Source organism: Triturus cristatus, chromosome 1_1, assembly GCF_964204655.1.
Source record: "Triturus cristatus chromosome 1_1, aTriCri1.1, whole genome shotgun sequence".
Lineage (NCBI taxonomy): Eukaryota > Metazoa > Chordata > Amphibia > Caudata > Salamandridae > Triturus > Triturus cristatus.
The window spans coordinates 442,235,478-442,262,858 of record NC_140579.1 but is presented as its reverse complement, the minus strand read 5'-3'; positions in this window follow the sequence as shown (position 1 = coordinate 442,262,858).

Below are 27,381 nucleotides of genomic sequence, written 5' to 3'. Positions count from 1 at the left end.
GGCTAAGTTGTGGAAGCAAGCTTCTGACAACTTGGAAGCCAGCCAAGCAGTGATGAAGGCGTGGTATGACCACAATGCTCACCCGGTGGAGTTGGAGCCTGGCCAGAAGGTGTGGGTGATCGAACCAGGAGAGCTTAGTGCCCTCCAGGATCGCTGGTCAGGACCCTTTGAGGTGTTGGAGAAGAAGGGTAAGGCTACCTACTTGGTGGACCTGAAGACCCCTCGTCAGCCCCTGCGGGTGCTGCATGCCAACCGCCTCAAACCCCACCACGAGAGGCCCGAAGTCATCTTGATGATGGTGACTGACGGAGGAGAGGACGTGGAAAGCGAGCCTCTCCCTGATCTGTTTGCGTCTCAAGAGAAGGATGGGTCGGTGGAGGGAGTGATTCTCTCCCCATCTCTAACTCCTGAACAGCAGGAGGACTGTCGCCAGGTCCTGGGGCAGTACTCTTCGTTGTTCTCCCTTGTCCCGGGTAGGACTCACCTGTGCGTCCATGACGTGGACACAGGAGACAGCCCACCTGTGAAGTCCAAGATCTACCGGATGTCAGACAAGGTGAAGGCCAGCATTCATAGTGAAGTCACTAAGATGCTGGAGCTAGGAGTGATCGAACCTTCTAGCAGCCCCTGGTCTAGTCCGGTGGTGTTAGTACCAAAAGCTGCACCACCGGGTGCCCAACCCGAACTGAGGTTCTGTGTGGACTATCGGGGACTGAATTCAGTGACCAAAACTGATGCTCATCCGATCCCTAGGGCGGATGAATTGATTGACCGGCTGGGAGCTGCCCAATATCTAAGTACCTTTGACCTTACTTCAGGGTACTGGCAGATCTCTTTGACTGATGGAGCAAGGGAAAGGTCAGCCTTCTCCACGCCCAATGGCCACTACCAGTTCTGTGTGATGCCCTTTGGGCTCAAGAACGCACCTGCCACGTTTCAGCGCCTGGTAAACCAGATCCTCACCGGAATGGAGAGTTTCTCTGCTGCTTATCTGGATGACATAGCCGTCTTCAGTAACAGCTGGGAGGATCACTTGCGTCACCTGCAAGCTGTTCTCCAGGCCCTGAGACAAGCTGGATTGACGATCAAGGCCAGCAAGTGCCAGATCGGGCAGGGGTCGGTAGTGTACCTTGGACACTTGGTGGGTAGGGGAGCGGTGCAACCCCTCCAGGCGAAGATCGAGGCCATCATGGCCTGGGAACCCCCCAAGACTCAGACTGAGGTCCGAGCATTTTTGGGCCTCACGGGATACTACCGCCGCTTCGTGAAGGGATACGGTACCATCGTAGCCCCCCTCACGGAGCTCACGTCCAAGAAACAACCTCGACGGGTAGTCTGGACGGAGGCTTGTCAGCAAGCCTTTGAGAAATTGAAGAAAGCCATGTGCGAGGCCCCGGTCTTAAGGGCCCCAGACTTTTCCAAGGAGTTCATTGTCCAGACAGATGCATCAGAACATGGCATTGGGGCAGTGTTATCGCAGCTCAACGAAGAGGGTCTGGATCAACCCGTGGTCTTCCTATCCCGGAGACTACTTCCCAGGGAACAGAAGTGGAGTGCAATAGAGCGTGAAGCCTTTGCAGTGGTATGGGCTCTGAAGAAGTTGCGGCCATACCTGTTTGGCTCGCACTTCCTAGTTCAGACCGACCACAGACCCCTTCGTTGGCTGATGCAAATGAAGGGGGAGAATCCCAAGTTGTTGAGGTGGTCTATTTCCCTACAGGGGATGGACTTTCAGGTGGAACATCGGCCTGGAGTGGACCACGCCAATGCAGACGGTCTCTCAAGGTATTTCCGCCTTAGTGATGAGAACTCCCAAGGGGTTGGGTAGCTCTCCCCACTTTCAGCTGGGGGGGACGCGTGTTAGACCTGTCAGCCCTTTGGGTGGTCCCTCCTCATCATTATTTCTTTTGTCCCACTTTTGCCTCAAACCCTGTTTGAATTTTTCCTTTTTGGGAACCATCAGACTTTTTCGTGTTGCTGCAGATTCAGGGAGCCATTTTAGCTACCCCTGAAACTTCTGTCTGAGGGCCTGGAGCACAAAATGGTGGCCACCTGTGACATCACCAGCATCCACTGGAACCTGCCAGCACCTTCCAGAACATTCCAGAACCCTGTGACAGTTGGAGGCGGTTTAGAATGTTGGGAAGCTAGGAGAGAGAGTTGGCAGTTGGAGCTGGCAGTTGGCACCTGACTGGTGAGGAGTGAGCAGCAAAAACATGAAGGAGGAAGGAGTGAAGCAGCAGGGGTGGAAACTTGTGCCTGGAGTGGGGTCCATAAACCCACCCTTGATACTAGTCCCTACTGACGGAGCCCAGCCTAGAGCCCTGTGTGGGAAGAAGTCAGAAAAACCATCCTGAGGACCAGGACAGCAGGAACAGGCCTTAGAAACAAGAGAACAGCAAGATCCTGACCTGGAAGCTGGTTTCCCTGAAGTCCGACGTCGAGTAGCCTAAGACCTGGAGCCCGAGGTGGAGAAGCGGCGCTGACTGGAAAAGCAGACGTCGTACCCGGAGCCGCCAGAGGTCGAGAGAGGGCGCCGTCAGAGGTCGTGAGGAATACCAGAGGTCGAGGAGGAAGTCACCGAGGTCGAGTGAGCGGCGTCATCGGAGGAGTGAAGTCCGCCCTCCGGAGTCGTCAGAGACCGAGGTGAAGGGTAACGGAGGTCGGGAGTGAGGATCGCACTCCGGAGTCGCCGGAACCTGTGAGAATCGGGCCGGAGGTCGGGAGTGGAGGTCGCACTCCGGAGTCGCCGGAAACCTGTGAGGAGCACCGGAGGTCGGGAGTGAGGATCGCACTCCGGAGCCGCCGGAAGTCGACATCGAGGCAAGGCCGGCCGACGTCATCGAAGCCGAGGTCGCCATCGGACCGGAGCCGCCCGAAGTCGACATCGAGTAAGACTGCCCGACGCCATCGAATCGGAGGTCGAGATCGAACCGAGGCCGCTGACATCGAGACCGGAACCGCCTGCCGGCGTCGTCAAAGAACTGACATTGTGCCGAGGCCGCCGACATCGAGCTGGAACCGCCTCACGGCATCGACCCGACTCCAGCGGCGTCGGAGCATCAGAAAAAGGGCAGTAAGTGGAGTAGAGGGCGCCTAAGGCCCTGTGGAGACCTGAGAGACTGCTCTAAGGGGCTAGGGAGGTGCTGGAACCAACCTGACTGTGCCAGGGGTGAACTGGGACTAATCTAGAGAGGTTGTGTGGAGAGAGAGAGCCAGGTCTCTGGTATTTTCCCCCTATATCTACCTCAGTTTAGGCCTCAGCCTTGACCAAGCCAGGGAGTAGACACCCCCAAGCCTTCCACATCCCCGCAAGCTGTGCCTGGGCCAAATCAGCCCTTAGGAATCAAAAGTGATCTGATTCCATGAGTGTCACTGTCAGCTTTTAAGTATTTATTAGGGGCACTGTATTTATTGTGTTTAACCTATTTATTGTTCCACTGTATTTATTGGTCCACAGTATTTATTGATGCACAATATTTATTGGTTACAGTATTTATTGCCTCAGAATATTTAATTGCCTGTCTGTATTGCACTTTTATTTATGCCTTCAGTATTTATGATCACCCCTATTTATTGAATCATTAAGCCAGTATTTATTAGTCCTGCACTTTCTAAAAAGTTTGTATATTGTGATTGTTATTTATTTTCTCCAATCAGCAACTAAGAGAAAAAGCAGATAAAGAAAGTTATTTTCATAATTTTTACGGTGTAGAGTCGTTTTTGGAACGGATGCACGCATGGTTATTGTTTGGGTATGTTGTATGCTTAGCACGGAGCCTGATTCCTGACCACTCGAGCCAAGCTACCACAGTGTGTCCGGAAGACCACCACCACCCCTTCTAGTGTGGGAGTGGGTTTCCAACATCCTCCAACCGCCATTTGTGAAGCGTCCGCTTCTACAAAAAAAGGAAGATCCGGATCTGGATGTCTTAATAAAGGTGCAGAAGTGAATTTCTTTTTTAAATGAGCAAAAGCTTGGGCTGCCTGATCTGTCCAAGAAAATACTTGTCCCTTCTGTAAAAGTTTAGTAATGGGCACCACTGTCTCTGCAAAGTGAGGTATAAAACGCCTATAGAAATTGGCGAAATCCAAATTTTCTGCACTTCTTTTACCGATGTGGGTTCTGGCCAATCCTTTATAGCACTCACTTTCTTTGGGTCCATCATGATTCCTGCTGGGGACAGACAATATCCAAGAAACTCTACGGTGTTTGTATTGAAGATACATTTTTCTAATTTTGCAAATAAATGGTTTTCTTGTAATTTGGCAAGAACTGCTCTTACTTGATGTGTATGCTCTTCTTTGGTCTTAGAATAGATGAGTATATCATCTATGTAAACAATTACACAGATATCAAGGAATTCATTTATAAAGTATTGAAAAGCCGCAGGGGCATTACACAAGCCAAAGGGCATGACGGTGTATTCAAACAAACCAAATTTGGTTCGGAAAGCTGTTTTCCACTCATCGTGCTCTTTGACTCGGACAAGATGGTAAGCCCCTCTTAAATCTAACTTGGTGTATATAGTTGAATGGCGTAATTGGTCAAGGAGAACTGGAATTAATGGCAAAGGATATTTATTTTTAATTGTAGCTTTGTTTAATCCGCGATAGTCTATACCTGCGCGCAAGCCACCGTCACGTTTAGGAATGAAAAATAATGGCGAAGAAACAGGGGACGTTGAGTGTCGGATGAAACCTGATGCTAATAAATCATCTCAATAGGTTCTCAAGTATTTAGCTTCTTCTTCAGAAAGAGCATAAACTCTACTGCTTGGTAGTGGAGCCCCAGGTATTAAATCAATACGACAATCGTATGATCTATGTGGTGGTAACGTGCAAGCTTTTACTGGATCAAATACATCTTTAAATTCTTGATACTCAAGCGGAATTCTAGGAGATGGTGTTAGTGTATTGGCAGAATGTAAAACAGTCATGGAATCATTAGGAGCTTCTTGATAACAACATGCTCGACAATGAGAGGAATCTAAGGTTACTGTTCGTAAAGCCCAATTTATTTTAGGATTATGTGTTGTCAACCAAGGTACACCTAAAATAAGACCAAATGTAGGTGTATCAATCAAATCAAAACTTATCATTTCCGTATGACCATTTTGACATACCATTGTAATGGGCCAAGTTTTTTTTGTTATCAATCCTGAAGATAATTCAGACCCATCAACTGCACAAACTGGCTCTGGTTGGATTTTCCACTCTGTGGGAATATGTAATTTTTGAGCTAACTTAATATCCACAAAGTTCCCCGTAGCTCCAGAATCCAATATGACTGGTACAGAATGTCGCAGTTGAGTACTGATAATTAAAATAACCTGAATAACAAAGTGACGAAGTATACGGGTCACTGTGTTTGCTAGGTATTGGGAGATCTGTGACTTTTTATTACTCGCACAAGCGATCTGCGTTCTTGACGAGTTTTTTAGTTTTCCTGCTCCAAAGGGATCATCACTAAGGCATTTGTCTTTCTAGGTATTTTGGGCTTTATAGGACAATCTTTGGCGAAATATCCAGATCGGGCGCAATATAAACATAAATTTAATTTTCTCCTTCTTTCTTTTTCTTCACTAGTCAAAGGTCCTTTAACGGTTCCTATCTGCATAGGTTCAGGCTCTAATGCCTTATTATCTGACTCTTTCTTGTCATGTTTCACTACTGAGAATCTAGCTTCCATTCTTGACTTATCCCCTTTTCTCTCTCCTAAACGATGATCTAACTTTACAACCAGATCTACAAAATCCGAATAGTCATCAGGTAATTCTACAATGTGCACCAGGGCATCTTTTAAATCATCTCGCAAGCCCCTATAAAATAAGGAAGTGCGTTTCTCTTCTGGCCACTGAGTCTCAGTTAATAACCTATTAAACGTGGTTACATAAGTTAACAGATCTTTGTTTCCTTGCTTCAAGTTGACTAACTCGTTGTCACTGGCTTGAACATAAGTGTTTTTTGCAAACAATTTTGTCATGGTTCTCTTAAACAAAGGCCAATTATGCAAAATAAGATCATCTCTATCGATATATGGGATGGACCAGTTAGCTGCGGTACCCCCTAAATAAGAAAGCACTAAAGCAACTTTAGTTGCATCAGTAGGAAACAATTGTGGTTTACAAATGAAGTGTAATTGACACTGGCTAATAAAAACATAAAACTTACTACTATCGCCAAAGAAACGTTCTGGTGCAGATAAAGGCACAACATTTGGAACTGCCACTGTGGCTTGTACTGGCGAAGTAGTTGTTTCCGATGCCATGAATGTATCTGAGGTCTTGGCCCTGGCTCCTGTTTCTGCAGAGTTTTTGAAAGCAGAAGAAAAAGGAACTTCCCATAAAGATTCTCTAGGTTTATATCGCACCACCTCCTGACGCAACGTCAAGTTTTCCTGTTTTAACTTATCTATTTCTAACTGCATTTGTTGTAACATCAAGGTTACTGAATTATTCCTCTCTACATCTTCAACTAGAGCATTAGCCATGGCTTGGCCATCTATCCTGTCTTCTTCCAAGTCCATATCTCTCAAGGAGAACTTAAATTGTTGTGAAGGCTTGCGCTTCTATTAAACCTTCACTCACCTGAAGTCCAGGTTGTTCAACTTGAGAGATGAGACGTTATTTCTCTTCTGCCCCTAAAAACCTATAACCATCTGACTGAATTCACAACGCAGTCCGATAAGTATAAATCTCCAGGGGAAGGGGGAAAAAAGGGACAAAATAATAAACAAAAGAAACACTCCACTCGTTACAGCTTCAATTGACGCCACTCTTTTCCTTATTTTAGGTATTATTGCGTCTGTGAGCTGATATCTAAATAAAACAGAAGTGAAAACACATTAACTCTTCTCATATACTGTTTCCCTCCGACTATCTATTATACATTATCATTTAGGAAAATACCTTTCAGTGCTTGTGGTTATTTTCACCATAAAAGTGTTCATTTAAATATGCAGCACAAATTATTATTCTGACAAGTATCTGTAAAAATAAAGGAACAATATTCACTATTATGCACCACTCCTAGTCCTCAGTATAATGTGCTTTTGACTCTCACTTACTAATAATAAACTTTAAAAACATATGTAATGCATCTGAGAAATGACCTTATTTATTGTCCTTTCTCTTGATCTTTTTCTTTTCAGGCGTAATTGCTGTCCTTCGTTATTTCAAGGTTCTGGAAAATGTTCCAATGTTCCAAGGTAATTAAATGAAAGCATGCCTTAATTCTCAAAACTTGTTTCTTGTGCGCGCTAAAAAATAATTATGTCTTGGCTTGACAACTCACAAATTATCGTTTTTTGTAGGCATTCAGCTTTGAATTTGAATTTGAATTTAAAAGCATTTATTGAGCGCACGTATACCATGCGGTGTCATGGCGCTTTAAGTGATGCAGTAGCGGACGGCAGTAGGGCTAGACAGTGTAAGCTTGCTCGAATAACAGGGTTTTAAGATCTTTCCGAAACTGTATATATGAAGGAGAAGTTCGGAGAGCAGGAGGGAGAGAATTCCAGAAAAGCGGGGCGAGAACAGCAAATTTCGCTCCGCCAGATTTCTTTTTCTTAAAACGAGGAGTGGTCAGAAGAGCCATGTGGGCAGAGCGGAGCTCGCGACCTGGGAGGTACGGTTTTATGGCGGCGCAAATAAACTCGGGGGCTGTACCCGATCTAGCCTGAAAAGTGAGGCAACCGAGTTTAAAAAGGGCACGCTCCCTCACCGGGAGCCAGTGCAGAGCTTTAAGCAGGGGAGTGGCACGATGGTATTTGGGTAAGCCATGAATCAAACGGGCCGCTTGATTCTGAATGAGCTGCAGGCGATGGAACGCATATGCTGGAGCTCCATTGTAAATGATGTTACCATAATCAACTCTCGACAGTACCATGGCCAGCACAATAATTTTTAAAGCAGGAAGGGAGAAAAAGCGGGATACTTTCCTAATTAGTCTTAGAGAAAAGAAGCAAGCAGAGACCACTGAACCCACATGTGAGTGGATAGAGAGTTGTGTGTTAAGAAAGATCCCAAGGGTTTTGACCTTAGAAACAGGAAGAGGGGGAGCACCAAGTGACAAGGGCCAGTGGGAGGAGGTCCATGGACTGCAACCACCTCCGGTCAGGACTAGCTCAGTCTTGTCCGGATTGAGTTTGAGGTGGTTGCAGTTCATCCAGTCCTGAATGAATGTCATTACAGTCTGAACATTGGGGGCAGATGAGGGGGAATTAGAGAGATTAAAGATTAGCTGGAGATCATCGGCGTAATTAAACACCGTGACCTCCATCTGCTGTAAAGAAAAAATGAGGGGATAGATGTATAAATTAAATAGAAGTGGGGAAAGTGATGAGCCTTGAGGGACTCCGCACTCCACCTTACGAAAGTCTGCGGTGAAATTGGCCAGATGGACGGCTTGGGCCCTCCCTGTGAGGAAAGACTCAATCCACGAGAAGGCAAGACCTTCTATGCCCGCCGCCCTGACACGATTGAGAAGAATGGAATGATCCACCGTGTCAAAGGCGGCGGACAGATCTAATAAAATCAAGGCTTGCGGAAGGTTGGTGTCAATGCCTTCACGTAGCACGTCCATAACCGAGATCACCACTTTCTCGGTGGAGTGCAATGGGCGAAAGCCGGCTTGACGGGAGGAAAGACAGTGATTGACTTCAACATGAGTGCTTAAGGTGGTTGTGACGTGAGTTTCCAGAATTTTTGCTAGGTAAGGCAGTAGGGATATGGGACGATAGTTGGAGGGAGAGGAAGGATCAGCGTCAGATTTTTTAATAATAGGTATTACAACCGCTGATTTGTGTATGCCAGGAACATTTCCTTTCTTTAACGAGTCATTGAGGAGGGTCAAAGGGGGAGTGGGGGAGGTTAAATAGATTTCCCTAAGGATATGGGCGGGGGCAAAATCTAAGGGAGAACCGGATTTGACTCGATGAAGTAATGAGAAGAAGGTGTCCTCAGTTAATGGTGGAATGAGATTGAGTTTGGGGACAGTGGGCGGAGGGGAAGGATTAACGAAAGCAAGGGAAGGTGGGGGAATGTTAAGTTTAATTTTGACTACTTTGTCAACAAAAAACTCATTGAGCGAGTTACAGAGGGACTGAGATGGGGGAATGGTAGCCGTGGTTCTACTGGATAATGCTAGTTCATGGACCGCGGTAAAGATTTCCTTTGAACGGGACTCTGCTGCCATAATCCTGCTAGTGTAGAATTCAGTTTTAGCCGCCAGAATGCCCGCTTTATAAGTTTTTAAAACAGACAAATATGTAGTCTTTAGCTCTGGGCTATAGTTTTTCCTCCAGGCTCGCTCGGCTCTTCTAGCTGCCAGTTTCTGGTCTTTTAGCTCTAAAGTGAACCATCGATTGGCTGCGTGGGCCCGCTTAACAGTGAGTCGCCTCATGGGGGCGAATTCGTCGCCCGCCAGAGTCAGCCAATTGTCAATGGCGGCCAGTTGCGAGGTACCAGTGAGGCCTATAAGGTCAGGGGCGGTTTTGGCCAAGGTTGAACAAAAGGAGGGCATGTCCGTTTTTCCCCATTTCCTGACCCAAATGTTTTTAGGAAGTGGAGGTTTGACCAACGCGGTCAGTGCAAGGGAAAAGGAAATGATAGAATGGTCGGACCAAGAACACGGGGAAATTATGGGGGGTGTGGATGGAATGTTTAACGCCCAGATTTGATCCAACATGTGACCGTGGATATGTGTGGAACCATGAGTGAGCAGTGAGAAGTTCAAGGAAATCATAAAGTCTGTAAATGCTTTGGATTGAGGGCTCTCAGCAGGTTCATTGGGCCAAAAGTTTAAATCCCCTAGCACTAGTACCGATGAATTGTTAACCACCAAGGTGGCTAAGAGAGCCTGAATGCTAGGAAGAAAGGATGGGGTTGGCTGGGGAGGGCGGTAAATTAAGACAAAAGTGAATGGTACCTGATGGAGAGTTGAGCGAGCTACAAGGTAATCTACCTCAGGAATGGGTAAGGAGGGGAGAATCTGGAAGCAGAAGTCTGTCCGGGCTATTAAGGCTACTCCGCCACCCCGCTTGCCCTCAGGCCGATCTGCTCGAATGGCAGAGTATGATGGAGGCAACGCGGCTAATACATTGGGTAGGGAGTCAGCCTTAAACCAGGTCTCAGTTAAGAATATGAGGTTTGGGTTATGGGTGTCAATATAGTCAAATAGCTCGTATTGATGACTAACCGCGGACCTGGTGTTTAGGAGTATTGCTGAAGTATTGCAAGTTGGTGCTGGGGGGGCTGAAGGGGGCAAGATAGTGTATTGGATAGAGGAACTAAGGGTGGACTAATACTAGGAGGACAGTGTGATGTCCTTCTCCTGTCCCAAAGAAAATTTAAAAAATGCACCGAGTTTGCAGGCATTCATTCCAGGAGGAGAGACCACTGTAGTGACCGATGCAAGTTCAAAAGGGTTGGGAGCCATTTTAAAACAAAGAAGAGATGGTAAAGAACAGCTAATTGCATGCGCATCAAGGAGTTTACGTGGACCAGAATTAAATTATTCTGTAATTGAAAAAGAAGCTTTGGCTATATTCTGGGCTCTCAATAAGTTTAGAAATTTTATATGGGGAACGTGTTTCAAGGTATGTACAGACCACAAACCACTAAAGGAAATATTCATGAAAAAGGGACTTGATTCAATTTCATCTCGTATAAGACGTTGGGTTGTAGGTTTACAAGAGTTTAATTTCAGTGTAGAACATCTTCCTGGTGTTGATAATGTTTCAGCTGATTGTCTGTCTCGTTTGGTTGGTGAAGTAGGAGAGGAATGGATTGATGATGATTTTGTTGAAGAGGATGTCAGTGTGTGTGAAATTACCTCAGGTGTTGTAAAAGAAAATGAGTGGAAAGAGGAATTAAGAAAAGATAGCGAATTGGTCAGAGTTATGAACATGATTCAAACTAAAGGTTCACATGATAATTCCTTATCAAAAACTTGGCGTTTGGTGGCTGATGAGTTATCGATAGATAAAGATATATTGTTGAGAGGGAATAAATTGGTTCCTCCTTCTTCTTTAAGAAAACGATTGATGGAAGAGGCACATCAAGGACATTTAGGTATAGTCAAAACTAAGGAAAGGTTGAGAATTAGTTTTTGGTGGCCTGCTATGGATTTAGAAGTTGAGCGTGAGGTCAGAGAATGTCTACAATGCAAAGTTAGTGATAAGGTTCTTATCTCCCACACTGTGCCCATGATTTGTAGAAGACTTCCCAATGGTCCTTGGGAGGACATTGCCATTGATATTGTTGGTCCTCTTAATGGAGAACATCGTACTCCATATTTAATTGTTTTGGTTGATCTTTATTCTAGATGGGTTGAGGTTATATGTGTTTCAGAGATCACCTCAACTTGTGTCATTTCATTTTTACAAGATGTGTTTATGAGAGAGGGTTTCCCGAAAACTCTATTATCAGATAATGGTCCCCAGTTTTGTTCAGGAGAAATGAATGATTATCTTTCATCATGTGGTATCATTCATAAGAAATGTTCGGTATATCATCCAGAAGGAAATGGGACAGTAGAAAGATTTAATAGAGTTATAAAGGAAAATATACAACTTTCTAGAAGTAATTGTTTGAATTGGAAAGTTGAATTACAAAAATGTATTTTGGCTCATCGTTTCACTCCTCATACCTCTACGGGTAAATCGCCTTTTGAATTATTTAAAGGCAGGACTCCAAACACGAGATTGTGTCCTAGTTGGATGTCGTGGGGTAAAGGTGTGAAAGACAATAGCATTGGTCTTTGGAGGAAAAGAGAGGAGAAGCTACAGCTAAAAAATAAAATTCACTTTGATATGAGAAAAAGAGTTAAAGAAGTAAAGGTAAAGGTAGGAGATTGGGTACGTGTGAAGGCTCCAATCGGTACATTATCTTGGTCCAAGTTTACTGCTCCCATGAGGGTGGTAATGTGTTTAAGAAATGCTGTTAAACTTGAAAATGGGAAAATTTGGAATCTAAATCGAGTTGTAATTATAAAGCATAATTCTGAGTTGGAAAAGTCATGTAAAAAATTGTCCAATGGTACAGATGAGTTGTTGAAAAATGATCTGAGACGTAGTGGTCGAAAGACCTCAGTACCTGTTCACATGAAAGACTATGTTACTTAATAGTCATGATGTTTCTTGATTTTAAGTGATTATACTATGTCTGTATTTCTCAATACATTTAGTATTTATCTTGTTATTGGATGGGAGATGTGTGATGTCCTTCTCCTGTCCCAAGAGTTCTGGGTTCTATAGAACATAGAACATAGAACTCAGCTTGTACCTGTTGGTCAGTTACCCTTATGGAGCTGATGGATGGGGTGTTATGAATAAACCTCTACTGAAACCTAAACGCCTGTTCCTGTGGAGTTACTTAGAACATTACAGACAGTAAGGTGGGGAAGAGTATAAGTCTAGCTGTCTCAGGTGGGTACTGATCGAAGGGTCAACCGCTCCAGGAACCCAGTATGAGAGTAATAGCGCGGGCGAGTACGTAAGTGGACAGGTAGCCTTTCGTGCCCCTAGCCCCGGGCGGCCGCGGACGGGCGCAGACGGGCTTAACTCTGGCGCAACTCCGGCGCGCCTACGTCGCGCCCGCTGCGCTCGTCCGCTGCGCTGACACATGCTGTACGATTAAGTAGGGGCGGGGCGGTGGAGGAGGGGCAGGGCTAGGAAGGAAGGCAGCCCGATCAAAGATGGCGCCCGTTGCAGCTAGGAGCCCGCAAATACACCAACCCGCCCTGGCAGCCCACCTCTGAAACCGCAATAAGGTAAGAGACCTGCACAAACTTTAAAAACAAATTAATAGCAGTAATAAACGATACAAGTGTACATCGCCTGCGCTGGGAATCAGCGGGGGCGGAGAGCAGGGTGATCGTGACCAGCAAACGAAGCATTAACCAGCAAGCCCACTGCCACCGGGCTACTGGCAAACACGGTAGGAGAGCAGGTCCAGGATCTTAAGTAGGGGAGGGGCGGTGGAGGAGGGGCAGGGCTAGGAAGGAAGGCAGCCCGATCAAAGATGGCGCCCGTTGACTCCAAAAGAAAGAAATAGTAAATCAAATTCTTAAATACCTCCGTCTCATCAAATGCTCTTCTATTCACACATGCGATAACCTTACTTGACCTTTTCTTCTTGCTTTGTGTTTCAGGTCGGAGCAGAAAGGATGCAGGACCGGAAAGGATTCAGAACCGGAAAAATGAATCTCAGAGTCAGCGTTGCTGTGGAGACCCAGCTGGGAATGGGAGCTTCGGTGAGAGAAAACTCTTGCTGCAGGCTCGAAGACGTCTCTGGAATTCAGGTGAGGAAGAATGGAAACGAGCGCAAGCGTGTGCAGTTGGATTTCAGGGGCTTTTATAAAGTTCTTGAAGGGTGGGGTTCTTTAGTTGTGGAGGCAGAAAAACGTGTTGCACGTGCCTCAACTGTCAAGTAGGCAACGTGCTATTTATGAAAATTAGTCTTTGATTTGGCAGCATGATTTTTTAGGAAGAGCTCCTTGACTTTTACTCCAGAAACAAGCATAAGCAAATGCAATGATTTTTACAATGGTTGTAGTGCAAATAATAAGGCCTCATAATAATTGTGCATAATAACAATAAACCAGGGACTTATTTACATATTGTTTTCTCCGCAAAGTACACAGCAACAATATGATTGCGCATATGTTCTTTATGACTCAGTATGAGGCTGAGCTATGTTCCTTGCACAAACCCTAACAGTCACTCCCCTCAAAGGCCGCCCTACAGGGCGAGGTTTCTGTGGAAATCTCAAATGGAACTGTCTCACCAATCTAGGAGCATGAATGAAAGATGCTGGTTCCCAAAAATTCTCATCAGCATGATAGCCTTTCCAAGCTATCAGATAATACAGTTTACCTTGAATTCTTTTGGCATCTAAAACACGTTGTACCTCGTATTCTAAATGTCCATCAATAGGAATAGGTGGGGGTGGTGGTTCAGGTCTTGTTTCTGGATTGTAAGGTTTTAACAAGGAGACATGAAAGGTGGGATGCATGGAATATTCAGATTGTAACTCTAACTGTACCGTAACTGGGTTTATAATTCGATTTATGGGAAATGGTCCAATATAACGTGGTTGTAATTTTCGGGGACCTATCATATTTACATTTTTGGTGGAAAGCCACACTTTATTTCCAACTTGCGAATCTGGAGCGACAGCTCTGTGCTTATCTGCTTGCTTTTTCATCACTTCTTTATAATTATGTAAATGTCTTTTTGCCTTTTCTTGAATGTCTAATAAATGATTGAGACGTTCTGTGACAGCCGGTGTAAAGGAAGAAGCTATCGTTATGGGTAATGCTCTTGGATGATAACCATTTAGAAAATAAAATGGTGTACATTGCGTAGCTGAATGTACATTATTATTATAAATAAATTCTGCTACTGGCAATGCTTTATCCCATTCACTGGTAAATTCAGCCATTAAACAGCGTAGTGTTTGTAGTAATGTTTGATTAGTTCTTTCCGTTTGACCATCGGTTTCCGGATGGAAGGCTGTGGAAAGAGCTATGTCCATCTGTAATTTTTTACACAGACTTGTCCAAAATTTAGAAGTAAATTGGCTACCTCTATCAGACACAATTTTGGTCGGCAAGCCATGCAAATGCACTATTTCTTTTATAAAGATGTTAGTAAATTCTATTGCAGTTGGGAGTTTGTGTAGAGGTATGAAGTGTGCCATTTTAGATAAATAATCTACGACTACCAAAATAGTTGTATATTTATTTGCTGTAGGTAGATTAGAAATAAAGTCTACGCTGATTGTATGCCAAGGAGTTGGTGGGGTTGATAATGGTTGCAGAAATACAGTTGGTACTTTATGTGACGATTTATTTCTAGCACAAATAGGACAGGCTGTTACATAATTTTGAACGTCTGTGATCATCGAAGACCACCAAAAATGTTTCTTGCAATTTTCTAGAGTTTTTTCATATCCTGGATGGCCCACTAAGGTCGAATCATGATGCCATGTTAACACTATTTTCTGTAATTCAATGGTTGGTAGAAATAATAAAGAGTTATGATAGAATAAACACTCTTGGATTGAATTCTTGGGATTTTTTAGCCATTCTTGTGCATTTAACTTAAGATGTTCTGTCCTGACTAACGTCATGAAATCGCTTTGTGTAATTGGTGCCAATATTTTCTGTGGGGAATGATAGGAGGACCTATCGCATCTTTCTTAGATTCAGTAGTGTAACCATATCTTGATAAAATATCTGATTGCACTTGTTGTGTCCCTGGCCTATAAGTAATCACAAAATCAAAAGCACTAAAAAAATTCAACCATCGCATTTGACGAGGTGTGAGTGCCTTTACAGAACTAAAAAATTGTAAGTTCTTATGGTCACTAAATATGGTTACAGGATATTTTGCTCCCATTAAATGATGTCTCCATTCAGTGAAAACTAACTTAATTGCTAAGAGTTCTCTCTCTACCACTGTGTAATTCTGCTCGGCAGGGAGTAGTTTTTTAGAATAGAACGCTACAGGATGAAACTGTCCATCTTGAGTATCTCTCTGTGAGAGAACTCCTCCAACCGCCATTTGTGAAGCGTCCGCTTCTACAAAAAAAGGAAGATCCGGATCTGGATGTCTTAATAAAGGTGCAGAAGTGAATTTCTTTTTTAAATGAGCAAAAGCTTGGGCTGCCTGATCTGTCCAAGAAAATACTTGTCCCTTCTGTAAAAGTTTAGTAATGGGCACCACTGTCTCTGCAAAGTGAGGTATAAAACGCCTATAGAAATTGGCGAAACCCAAAATTTTCTGCACTTCTTTAACCGATGTGGGTTCTGGCCAATCCTTTATAGCACTCACTTTCTTTGGGTCCATCATGATTCCTGCTGGGGACAGACAATATCCAAGAAACTCTACGGTGTTTGTATTGAAGATACATTTTTCTAATTTTGCAAATAAATGGTTTTCTTGTAATTTGGCAAGAACTGCTCTTACTTGATGTGTATGCTCTTCTTTGGTCTTAGAATAGATGAGTATATCATCTATGTAAACAATTACACAGATATCAAGGAATTCATTTATAAAGTATTGAAAAGCCGCAGGGGCATTACACAAGCCAAAGGGCATGAGGGTGTATTCAAACACACCAAATTTGGTTCGGAAAGCTGTTTTCCACTCATCGTGCTTTTTGACTCGGACAAGATGGTAAGCCCCTCTTAAATCTAACTTGGTGTATATAGTTGAATGGCGTAATTGGTCAAGGAGAACTGGAATTAATGGCAAAGGATATTTATTTTTAATTGTAGCTTTGTTTAATCCGCGATAGTCTATACATGCGCGCAAGCCACCGTCACGTTTAGGAATGAAAAATAATAGCGAAGAAACAGGGGACGTTGAGTGTCGGATGAAACCTGATGCTAATAAATCATCTCAATAGGTTCTCAAGTATTTAGCTTCTTCTTCAGAAAGAGCATAAACTCTACTGCTTGGTAGTGGAGCCCCTGGTATTAAATCAATACGACAATCGTATGATCTATGTGGTTGTAACGTGCAAGCTTTTACTGGATCAAATACATCTTTAAATTCTTGATACTCAAGCGGAATTCTAGGAGATGGTGTTAGTGTATTGGCACAATGTAAAACAGTCATGGAATCATTAGGAGCTTCTTGATAACAACATGCTCGACAATAAGAGGAATCTAAGGTTACTGTTCGTAAAGCCCAATTTATTTTAGGATTATGTGTTGTCAACCAAGGTACACCTAAAATAAGACCAAATGTAGGTGTATCAATCAAATCAAAACTTATCATTTCCGTATGACTATTTTGACATACCATTGTAATGGGACAAGTTTTTTTTGTTATCAATCCTGAAGATAATTCAGACCCATCAACTGCACAAACTGACTCTGGTTGGATTTTCCACTCTGTGGGAATATGTAATTTTTGAGCTAACTTAATATCCACAAAGTTCCCCGTAGCTCCAGAATCCAATATGACTGGTACAGAATGTCGCAGTTCAGTACTGATAATTAAAATAACCTGAATAACAAAGTGGCGAAGTATACGGGTCACTGTGTTTGCTAGGTATTGGGAGATCTGTGACTTTTTATTACTCGCACAAGCGATCTGCGTTCTTGACGAGTTTTTTAGTTTTCCTGCTCCAAAGGGCTCATCACTAAGGCATTTGTCTTTCTAGGTATTTTGGGCTTTATAGGACAATCTTTGGCAAAATGTCCAGATCGGGCGCAATATAAACATAAATTTAATTTTCTCCTTCTTTCTTTTTCTTCACTAGTCAAAGGTCCTTTAACGGTTCCTATCTGCATAGGTTCAGGTTCTAATGCCTTATTATCTGACTCTTTCTTGTCATGTTTCACTACTGAGAATCTAGCTTCCATTCTTGACTTATCCCCTTTTCTCTCTCCTAAACGATGATCTAACTTTACAACCAGATCTACAAAATCTGAATAGTCATCAGGTAATTCTACAATATGCACCAGGGCATCTTTTAAATCATCTCCCAAGCCCCTATAAAATAAGGAAGTGCGTTTCTCTTCTGGCCACTGAGTCTCAGTTAATAACCTATTAAACGTGGTTACATAAGTTAACAGATCTTTGTTTCCTTGCTTCAAGTTGAGTAACTCGTTGTCACTGGCTTGAACATAAGTGTTTTTTGCAAACAATTTTGTCATGGTTCTCTTAAACAAAGGCCAATTATGCTAAATGAGATCATCTCTATCAATATATGGGATGGACCAGTTAGCTGCGGTACCCCCTAAATAAGAAAGCACAAAAGCAACTTTAGTTGCATCAGTAGGAAACAATTGTGGTTTACAAATGAAGTGTAATTGACACTGGCTAATAAAAACATTAAACTTACTACTATCGCCAAAGAAACGTTCTGGTGCAGATAAAGGCACAACATTTGGAACTGCCACTGTGGCTTGTACTGGCGAAGTAGTTGTTTCCGATGCCATGAATGTATCTGAGGTCTTGGCCCTGGCTCCTGTTTCTGCAGAGTTTTTGAAAGCAGAAGAAAAAGGAACTTCCCATAAAGATTCTCTAGGTTTATATCGCACCACCTCCTGACGCAACCTCAAGTTTTTCTGTTTTAACTTATCTATTTCTAACTGCATTTGTTGTAACATCAAGGTTACTGAATTATTCCTCTCTACATCTTCAACTAGAGCATTAGCCATGGCTTGGCCATCTATCCTGTCTTCTTCCAAGTCCATATCTCTCAAGGAGAACTTAAATTGTTGTGAAGGCTTGCGCTTCTATTAAACCTTCACTCACCTGAAGTCCAGGTTGTTCAACTTGAGAGATGAGATGTTATTTCTCTTCTGCCCCTAAAAACCTATACCCATCTGACTGAATTCACAACGCAGTCCGATAAGTATAAATCTCCAGGGGAAGGGGGAAAAAAGGGACAAAATAATAAACAAAAGAAACACTCCACTCGTTACAGCTTCAATTGACGCCACTCTTTTCCTTATTTCAGGTATTATTGCGTCTGTGAAGAAGACGTCTCTGGAATTCAGGCGAGGAAGAATGGAAACGAGCGCAAGCGTGTGCAGTTGGATTTCAGGGGCTTTTATAAAGTTCTTGAAGGGTGGGGTTCTTTAATTGGGGAGGCAGAAAAAAGTGCTGCACGTGCCTCAACTGTCAAGTAGGCAACGTGCTATTTATGAAAATTAGTCTTTGATTTGGCAGCATGATTTTTTAGGAAGAGCTCCTTGACTTTTACTCCAGAAACAAGCATAAGCAAATGCAATGATTTTTACAATGGTTTTAGTGCAAATAATAAGGCCTCATAATAATTGTGCATAATAACAATAAACCAAGGACTTATTTACATATTGTTTCTCCGCAAAGTACACAGCAACAATATGATTGCGCATATGTTCTTTATGACTCAGTATGAGGCTGAGCTATGTTCCTTGCACAAACCCTAACAGTCGCTCACCACAAAAGCCGCCCTACAGGGCGAGGTTTCTGTGGAAATCTCAAATGGAACTGTCTCACCAATCTAGGAGCGTGAATGAAAGATGCTGGTTCCCAAGAATTCTCATCAGCATGATAGCCTTTCCAAGCTATCAGATAATACAGTTTACCTTGAATTCTTTTGGCATCTAAAACACGTTGTACCTCGTATTCTAAATGTCCATCAATAGGAATAGGTGGGGGTGGTGGTTCAGGTCTTGTTTCTGGATTGTAAGGTTTTAACAAGGAGACATGAAAGGTGGGATGCATGGAATATTCAGATGGTAACTCTAACTGTACCGTAACTGGGTTTATAATTCGATGTATGGGAAATGGTCCAACATAACGTGGTTGTAATTTTCGGGGACCTATCATATTTAAATTTTTGGTGGAAAGCCACACTTTATTTCCAACTTGCTAATCTGGAGCGACAGCTCTGTGCTTATCTGCTTACTTTTTCATCACTTCTTTATAATTATGTAAATGTCTTTTTGCCTTTTCTTGAATGTCTAATAAATGATTGAGACGTTCTGTGACAGCCGGTGTAAAGGAAGAAGCTATCGTTATGGGTAATGCTCTTGGATGATAACCATTTAGAAAATAAAATGGTGTACATTGCGTAGCTGAATGTACATTATTATTATGAATAAATTCTGCTACTGGCAATGCTTTATCCCATTCACTGGTAAATTCAGCCATTAAACAGCATAGTGTTTGTAGTAATGTTTGATTAGTTCTTTCCGTTTGACCATCGGTTTCCGGATGGAAGGCTGTGGAAAGAGCTATGTCCATCTGTAATTTTTTACACAGACTTGTCCAAAATTTAGAAGTAAATTGGCTACCTCTATCAGACACAATTTTGGTCGGCAAGCCATGCAAACGCACTATTTCTTTTATAAAGATGTTAGTAAATTATATTGCAGTTGGGAGTTTGTGTAGAGGTATGAAGTGTGCCATTTTAGATAAATAATCTACGACTACCAAAATAGTTGTATATTTATTTGCTGTAGGTAGATTAGAAATAAAGTCTACGCTTATTGTATGCCAAGGAGTTGGTGGGGTTGATAATGGTTGCAGAAATCCAGTTGGTGCTTTATGTGACGATTTATTACTAGCACAAATAGGACAGGCTGTTACATAATTTTGAACGTCTGTGATCATTGAAGACCACCAAAAATGTTTCTTGCAATTTTCTAGAGTTTTTTGATATCCTGGATGGCCCACTAAGGTCGAATCATGATGCCATGTTAACACTATTTTCTGTAATTCAATGGTTGGTAGAAATAATAAAAAGTTATGATAGAATAAACCCTCTTGGATTGAATTCTTGGGATTTTTTAGCCATTCTTGTGCATTTAACTTAAGATGTTCTGTCCTGACTAACGTCATGAAATCGCTTTGTGTAATTGGTGCCAATATTTTCTGTGGGGAATGATAGGAGGACCTATCGCATCTTTCTTAGATTCAGTAGTGTAACCATATCTTGATAAAATATCTGATTGCACTTGTTGTGTCCCTGGCCTATAAGTAATCACAAAATCAAAAGCACTAAAAAAATTCAACCATCGCATTTGACGAGGTGTGAGTGCCTTTACAGAACTAAAAAATTGTAAGTTCTTATGGTCACTAAATATGGTTACAGGATATTTTGCTCCCATTAAATGATGTCTCCATTCAGTGAAAACTAACTTAATTGCTAAGAGTTCTCTCTCTACCACTGTGTAATTCGGCTCGGCAGGGAGTAGTTTTTTAGAATAGAACGCTACAGGATGTAACTGTCCATCTTGAGTATCTCTCTGTGAGAGAACTCCTCCAACCGCCATTTGTGAAGCGTCCGCTTCTACAAAAAAAGGAAGATCCGGATCTGGATGTCTTAATAAAGGTGCAGAAGTGAATTTCTTTTTTAAATGAGCAAAAGCTTGGGCTGCCTGATCTGTCCAAGAAAATACTTGTCCCTTCTGTAAAAGTTTAGTAATGGGCACCACTGTCTCTGCAAAGTGAGGTATAAAACGCCTATAGAAATTGGCGAAACCCAAAATTTTCTGCACTTCTTTTACCGATGTGGGTTCTGGCCAATCCTTTATAGCACTCACTTTCTTTGGGTCCATCATGATTCCTGCTGGGGACAGACAATATCCAAGAAACTCTACGGTGTTTGTATTGAAGATATATTTTTCTAATTTTGCAAATAAATGGTTTTCTTGTAATTTGGCAAGAACTGCTCTTACTTGATGTGTATGCTCTTCTTTGGTCTTAGAATAGATGAGTATATCATCTATGTAAACAATTACACAGATATCAAGGAATTCATTTATAAAGTATTGAAAAGCCGCAGGGGCATTACACAAGCCAAAGGGCATGAGGGTGTATTAAAACACACCAAATTTGGTTCGGAAAGCTGTTTTCCACTCATCGTGCTCTTTGACTCGGACAAGATGGTAAGCCCCTCTTAAATCTAACTTGGTGTATAAAGTTGAATGGCGTAATTGGTCAAGGAGAACTGGAATTAATGGCAAAGGATATTTATTTTTAATTGTAGCTTTGTTTAATCCGCGATAGTCTATACATGCGCGCAAGCCACCGTCACGTTTAGGAATGAAAAATAATGGCGAAGAAACAGGGGACGTTGAGTGTCGGATGAAACCTGATGCTAATAAATCATCTCAATAGGTTCTCAAGTATTTAGCTTCTTCTTCAGAAAGAGCATAAACTCTACTGCTTGGTAGTGGAGCCCCTGGTATTAAATCAATACGACAATCGTATGATCTATGTGGTTGTAACGTGCAAGCTTTTACTGGATCAAATACATCTTTAAATTCTTGATACTCAAGCGGAATTCTAGGAGATGGTGTTAGTGTATTGGCACAATGTAAAACAGTCATGGAATCATTAGGAGCTTCTTGATAACAACATGCTCGACAATGAGAGGAATCTAAGGTTACTGTTCGTAAAGCCCAATTTATTTTAGGATTATGTGTTGTCAACCAAGGTACACCTAAAATAAGACCAAATGTAGGTGTATCAATCAAATCAAAACTTATCATTTCCGTATGACTATTTTGACATACCATTGTAATGGGACAAGTTTTTTTTGTTATCAATCCTGAAGATAATTCAGACCCATCAACTGCACAAACTGACTCTGGTTGGATTTTCCACTCTGTGGGAATATGTAATTTTTGAGCTAACTTAATATCCACAAAGTTCCCCGTAGCTCCAGAATCCAATATGACTGGTACAGAATGTCGCAGTTCAGTACTGATAATTAAAATAACCTGAATAACAAAGTGGCGAAGTATACGGGTCACTGTGTTTGCTAGGTATTGGGAGATCTGTGACTTTTTATTTCTCGCACAAGCGATCTGCGTTCTTGACGAGTTTTTTAGTTTTCCTGCTCCAAAGGGCTCATCACTAAGGCATTTGTCTTTCTAGGTATTTTGGGCTTTATAGGACAATCTTTGGCGAAATGTCCAGATCGGGCGCAATATAAACATAAATTTAATTTTCTCCTTCTTTCTTTTTCTTCACTAGTCAAAGGTCCTTTAACGGTTCCTATCTGCATAGGTTCAGGTTCTAATGCCTTATTATCTGACTCTTTCTTGTCATGTTTCACTACTGAGAATCTAGCTTCCATTCTTGACTTATCCCCTTTTCTCTCTCCTAAACGATGATCTAACTTTACAACCAGATCTACAAAATCTGAATAGTCATCAGGTAATTCTACAATATGCACCAGGGCATCTTTTAAATCATCTCGCAAGCCCCTATAAAATAAGGAAGTGCGTTTCTCTTCTGGCCACTGAGTCTCAGTTAATAACCTATTAAACGTGGTTACATAAGTTAACAGATCTTTGTTTCCTTGCTTCAAGTTGAGTAACTCGTTGTCACTGGCTTGAACATAAGTGTTTTTTGCAAACAATTTTGTCATGGTTCTCTTAAACAAAGGCCAATTATGCAAAATGAGATCATCTCTATCAATATATGGGATGGACCAGTTAGCTGCGGTACCCCCTAAATAAGAAAGCACAAAAGCAACTTTAGTTGCATCAGTAAGAAACAATTGTGGTTTACAAATGAAGTGTAATTGACACTGGCTAATAAAAACATTAAACTTACTACTATCGCCAAAGAAACGTTCTGGTGCAGATAAAGGCACAACATTTGGAACTGCCACTGTGGCTTGTACTGGCGAAGTAGTTGTTTCCGATGCCATGAATGTATCTGAGGTCTTGGCCCTGGCTCCTGTTTCTGCAGAGTTTTTGAAAGCAGAAGAAAAAGGAACTTCCCATAAAGATTCTCTAGGTTTATATCGCACCACCTCCTGACGCAACCTCAAGTTTTCCTGTTTTAACTTATCTATTTCTAACTGCATTTGTTGTAACATCAAGGTTACTGAATTATTCCTCTCTACATCTTCAACTAGAGCATTAGCCATGGCTTGGCCATCTATCCTGTCTTCTTCCAAGTCCATATCTCTCAAGGAGAACTTAAATTGTTGTGAAGGCTTGCGCTTCTATTAAACCTTCACTCACCTGAAGTCCAGGTTGTTCAACTTGAGAGATGAGATGTTATTTCTCTTCTGCCCCTAAAAACCTATACCCATCTGACTGAATTCACAACGCAGTCCGATAAGTATAAATCTCCAGGGGAAGGGGGAAAAAAGGGACAAAATAATAAACAAAAGAAACACTCCACTCGTTACAGCTTCAATTGACGCCACTCTTTTCCTTATTTCAGGTATTATTGCGTCTGTGAGCTGATATCTAAATAAAACAGAAGTGAAAACACATTAACTCTTCTCATATACTGTTTCCCTCCGACTATCTATTATACATTATCATTTAGGAAAATACCTTTCAGTGCTTGTGGTTATTTTCACCATAAAAGTGTTCATTTAAATATGCAGCACAAATTATTATTCTGACAAGTATCTGTAAAAATAAAGGAACAATATTCACTATTATGCACCACTCCTAGTCCTCAGTATAATGTGCTTTTGACTCTCACTTACTAATAATAAACTTTAAAAACATATGTAATGCATCTGAGAAATGTCCTTATTTATTGTCCTTTTTATCTTGATCTTTTTCTTTTCAGGCGTAATTGCTGTCCTTCGTTATTTCAAGGTTCTGGAAAATGTTCCAATGTTCCAAGGTAATTAAATAAAAGCATGCCTTAATTCTCAAAACTTGTTTCTTGTGCACGCTAAAAAATAATTATGTCTTGGCTTGACAACTCACAAATTATCGTTTTTTGTAGGCATTCAGCTTTGACTCCAAAAGAAAGAAATAGTAAATCAAATTCTTAAATACCTTCGTCTCATCAAATGCTCTTCTATTCACACATGCGATAACCTTACTTGACCTTTTCTTCTTGCTTTGTGTTTCAGGTCGGAGCAGAAAGGATGCAGGACCGGAAAGGATTCAGAACCGGAAAAATGAATCTCAGAGTCAGCGTTGCTGTGGAGACCCAGCTGGGAATGGGGGCTTCGGTGAGAGAAAACTCTTGCTGCAGGCTCGAAGACGTCTCTGGAATTCAGGCGAGGAAGAATGGAAACGAGCGCAAGCGTGTGCAGTTGGATTTCAGGGGCTTTTATAAAGTTCTTGAAGGGTGGGGTTCTTTAGTTGGGGAGGCAGAAAAACGTGTTGCACGTGCCTCAACTGTCAAGTAGGCAACGTGCTATTTATGAAAATTAGTCTTTGATTTGGCAGCATGATTTTTTAGGAAGAGCTCCTTGACTTTTACTCCAGAAACAAGCATAAGCAAATGCAATGATTTTTACAATGGTTTTAGTGCAAATAATAAGGCCTCATAATAATTGTGCATAATAACAATAAACCAAGGACTTATTTACATATTGTTTTCTCCGCAAAGTACACAGCAACAATATGATTGCGCATATGTTCTTTATGACTCAGTATGAGGCTGAGCTATGTTCCTTGCACAAACCCTAACAGTCGCTCCCATCAAAGGCCGCCCTACAGGGCGAGGTTTCTGTGGAAATCTCAAATGGAACTGTCTCACCAATCTAGGAGCATGAATGAAAGATGCTGGTTCCCAAGAATTCTCATCAGCATGATAGCCTTTCCAAGCTATCAGATAATACAGTTTACCTTGAATTCTTTTGGCATCTAAAACACGTTGTACCTCGTATTCTAAATGTCCATCAATAGGAATAGGTGGGGGTGGTGTTTCAGGTCTTGTTTCTGGATTGTAAGGTTTTAACAAGGAGACATGAAAGGTGGGATGCATGGAATATTCAGATGGTAACTCTAACTGTACCGTAACTGGGTTTATAATTCGATTTATGGGAAATGGTCCAATATAACGTGGTTGTAATTTTCGGGGACCTATCATATTTAAATTTTTGGTGGAAAGCCACACTTTATTTTCAACTTGCTAATCTGGAGCGACAGCTCTGTGCTTATCTGCTTGCTTTTTCATCACTTCTTTATAACTATGTAAATGTCTTTTTGCCTTTTCTTGAATGTCTAATAAATGATTGAGACGTTCTGTGACAGCCGGTGTAAAGGAAGAAGCTATCGTTATGGGTAATGCTCTTGGATGATAACCATTTAGAAAATAAAATGGTGTACATTGCGTAGCTGAATGTACATTATTATTATAAATAAATTCTGCTACTGGCAATGCTTTATCCCATTCACTGGTAAATTCAGCCATTAAACAGCGTAGTGTTTGTAGTAATGTTTGATTAGTTCTTTCCGTTTGACCATCGGTTTCCGGATGGAAGGCTGTGGAAAGAGCTATGTCCATCTGTAATTTTTTACACAGACTTGTCCAAAATTTAGAAGTAAATTGGCTACCTCTATCGGACACAATTTTGGTCGGCAAGCCATGCAAACGCACTATTTCTTTTATAAAGATGTTAGTAAATTCTATTGCAGTTGGGAGTTTGTGTAGAGGTATGAAGTGTGCCATTTTAGATAAATAATCTACGACTACCAAAATAGTTGTATATTTATTTGCTGTAGGTAGATTAGAAATAAAGTCTACGCTTATTGTATGCCAAGGAGTTGGTGGGGTTGATAATGGTTGCAGAAATACAGTTGGTGCTTTATGTGACGATTTAATTCTAGCACAAATAGGACAGGCTGTTACATAATTTTGAACGTCTGTGATCATCGAAGACCACCAAAAATGTTTCTTGCAATTTTCTAGAGTTTTTTGATATCCTGGATGGCCCGCTAAGGTCGAATCATGATGCCATGTTAACACTATTTTCTGTAATTCAATGGTTGGTAGAAATAATAAAGAGTTATGATAGAATAAACCCTCTTGGATTGAATTCTTGGGATTTTTTAGCCATTCTTGTGCATTTAACTTAAGATGTTCTGTCCTGACTAACGTCATGAAATCGCTTTGTGTAATTGGTGCCAATATTTTCTGTGGGGAATGATAGGAGGACCTATCGCATCTTTCTTAGATTCAGTAGTGTAACCATATCTTGATAAAATATCTGATTGCACTTGTTGTGTCCCTGGCCTATAAGTAATCACAAAATCAAAAGCACTAAAAAAATTCAACCATCGCATTTGACGAGGTGTGAGTGCCTTTACAGAACTAAAAAATTGTAAGTTCTTATGGTCACTAAATATGGTTACAGGATATTTTGCTCCCATTAAATGATGTCTCCATTCAGTGAAAACTAACTTAATTGCTAAGAGTTCTCTCTCTACCACTGTGTAATTCTGCTCGGCAGGGAGTAGTTTTTTAGAATAGAACGCTACAGGATGTAACTGTCCATCTTGAGTATCTCTCTGTGTGAGAACTCCTCCAACCGCCATTTGTGAAGCGTCCGCTTCTACAAAAAAAGGAAGATCCGGATCTGGATGTCTTAATAAAGGTGCAGAAGTGAATTTCTTTTTTAAATGAGCAAAAGCTTGGGCTGCCTGATCTGTCCAAGAAAATACTTGTCCCTTCTGTAAAAGTTTAGTAATGGGCACCACTGTCTCTGCAAAGTGAGGTATAAAACGCCTATAGAAATTGGCGAAACCCAAAATTTTCTGCACTTCTTTTACCGATGTGGGTTCTGGCCAATGCTTTATAGCACTCACTTTCTTTGGGTCCATCATGATTCCTGCTGGGGACAGACAATATCCAAGAAACTCTACGGTGTTTGTATTGAAGATACATTTTTCTAATTTTGCAAATAAATGATTTTCTTGTAATTTGGCAAGAACTGCTCTTACTTGATGTGTATGCTCTTCTTTGGTCTTAGAATAGATGAGTATATCATCTATGTAAACAATTACACAGATATCAAGGAATTCATTTATAAAGTATTGAAAAGCCGCAGGGGCATTACACAAGCCAAAGGGCATGACGGTGTATTCAAACAAACCAAATTTGGTTCGGAAAGCTGTTTTCCACTCATCGTGCTCTTTGACTCGGAC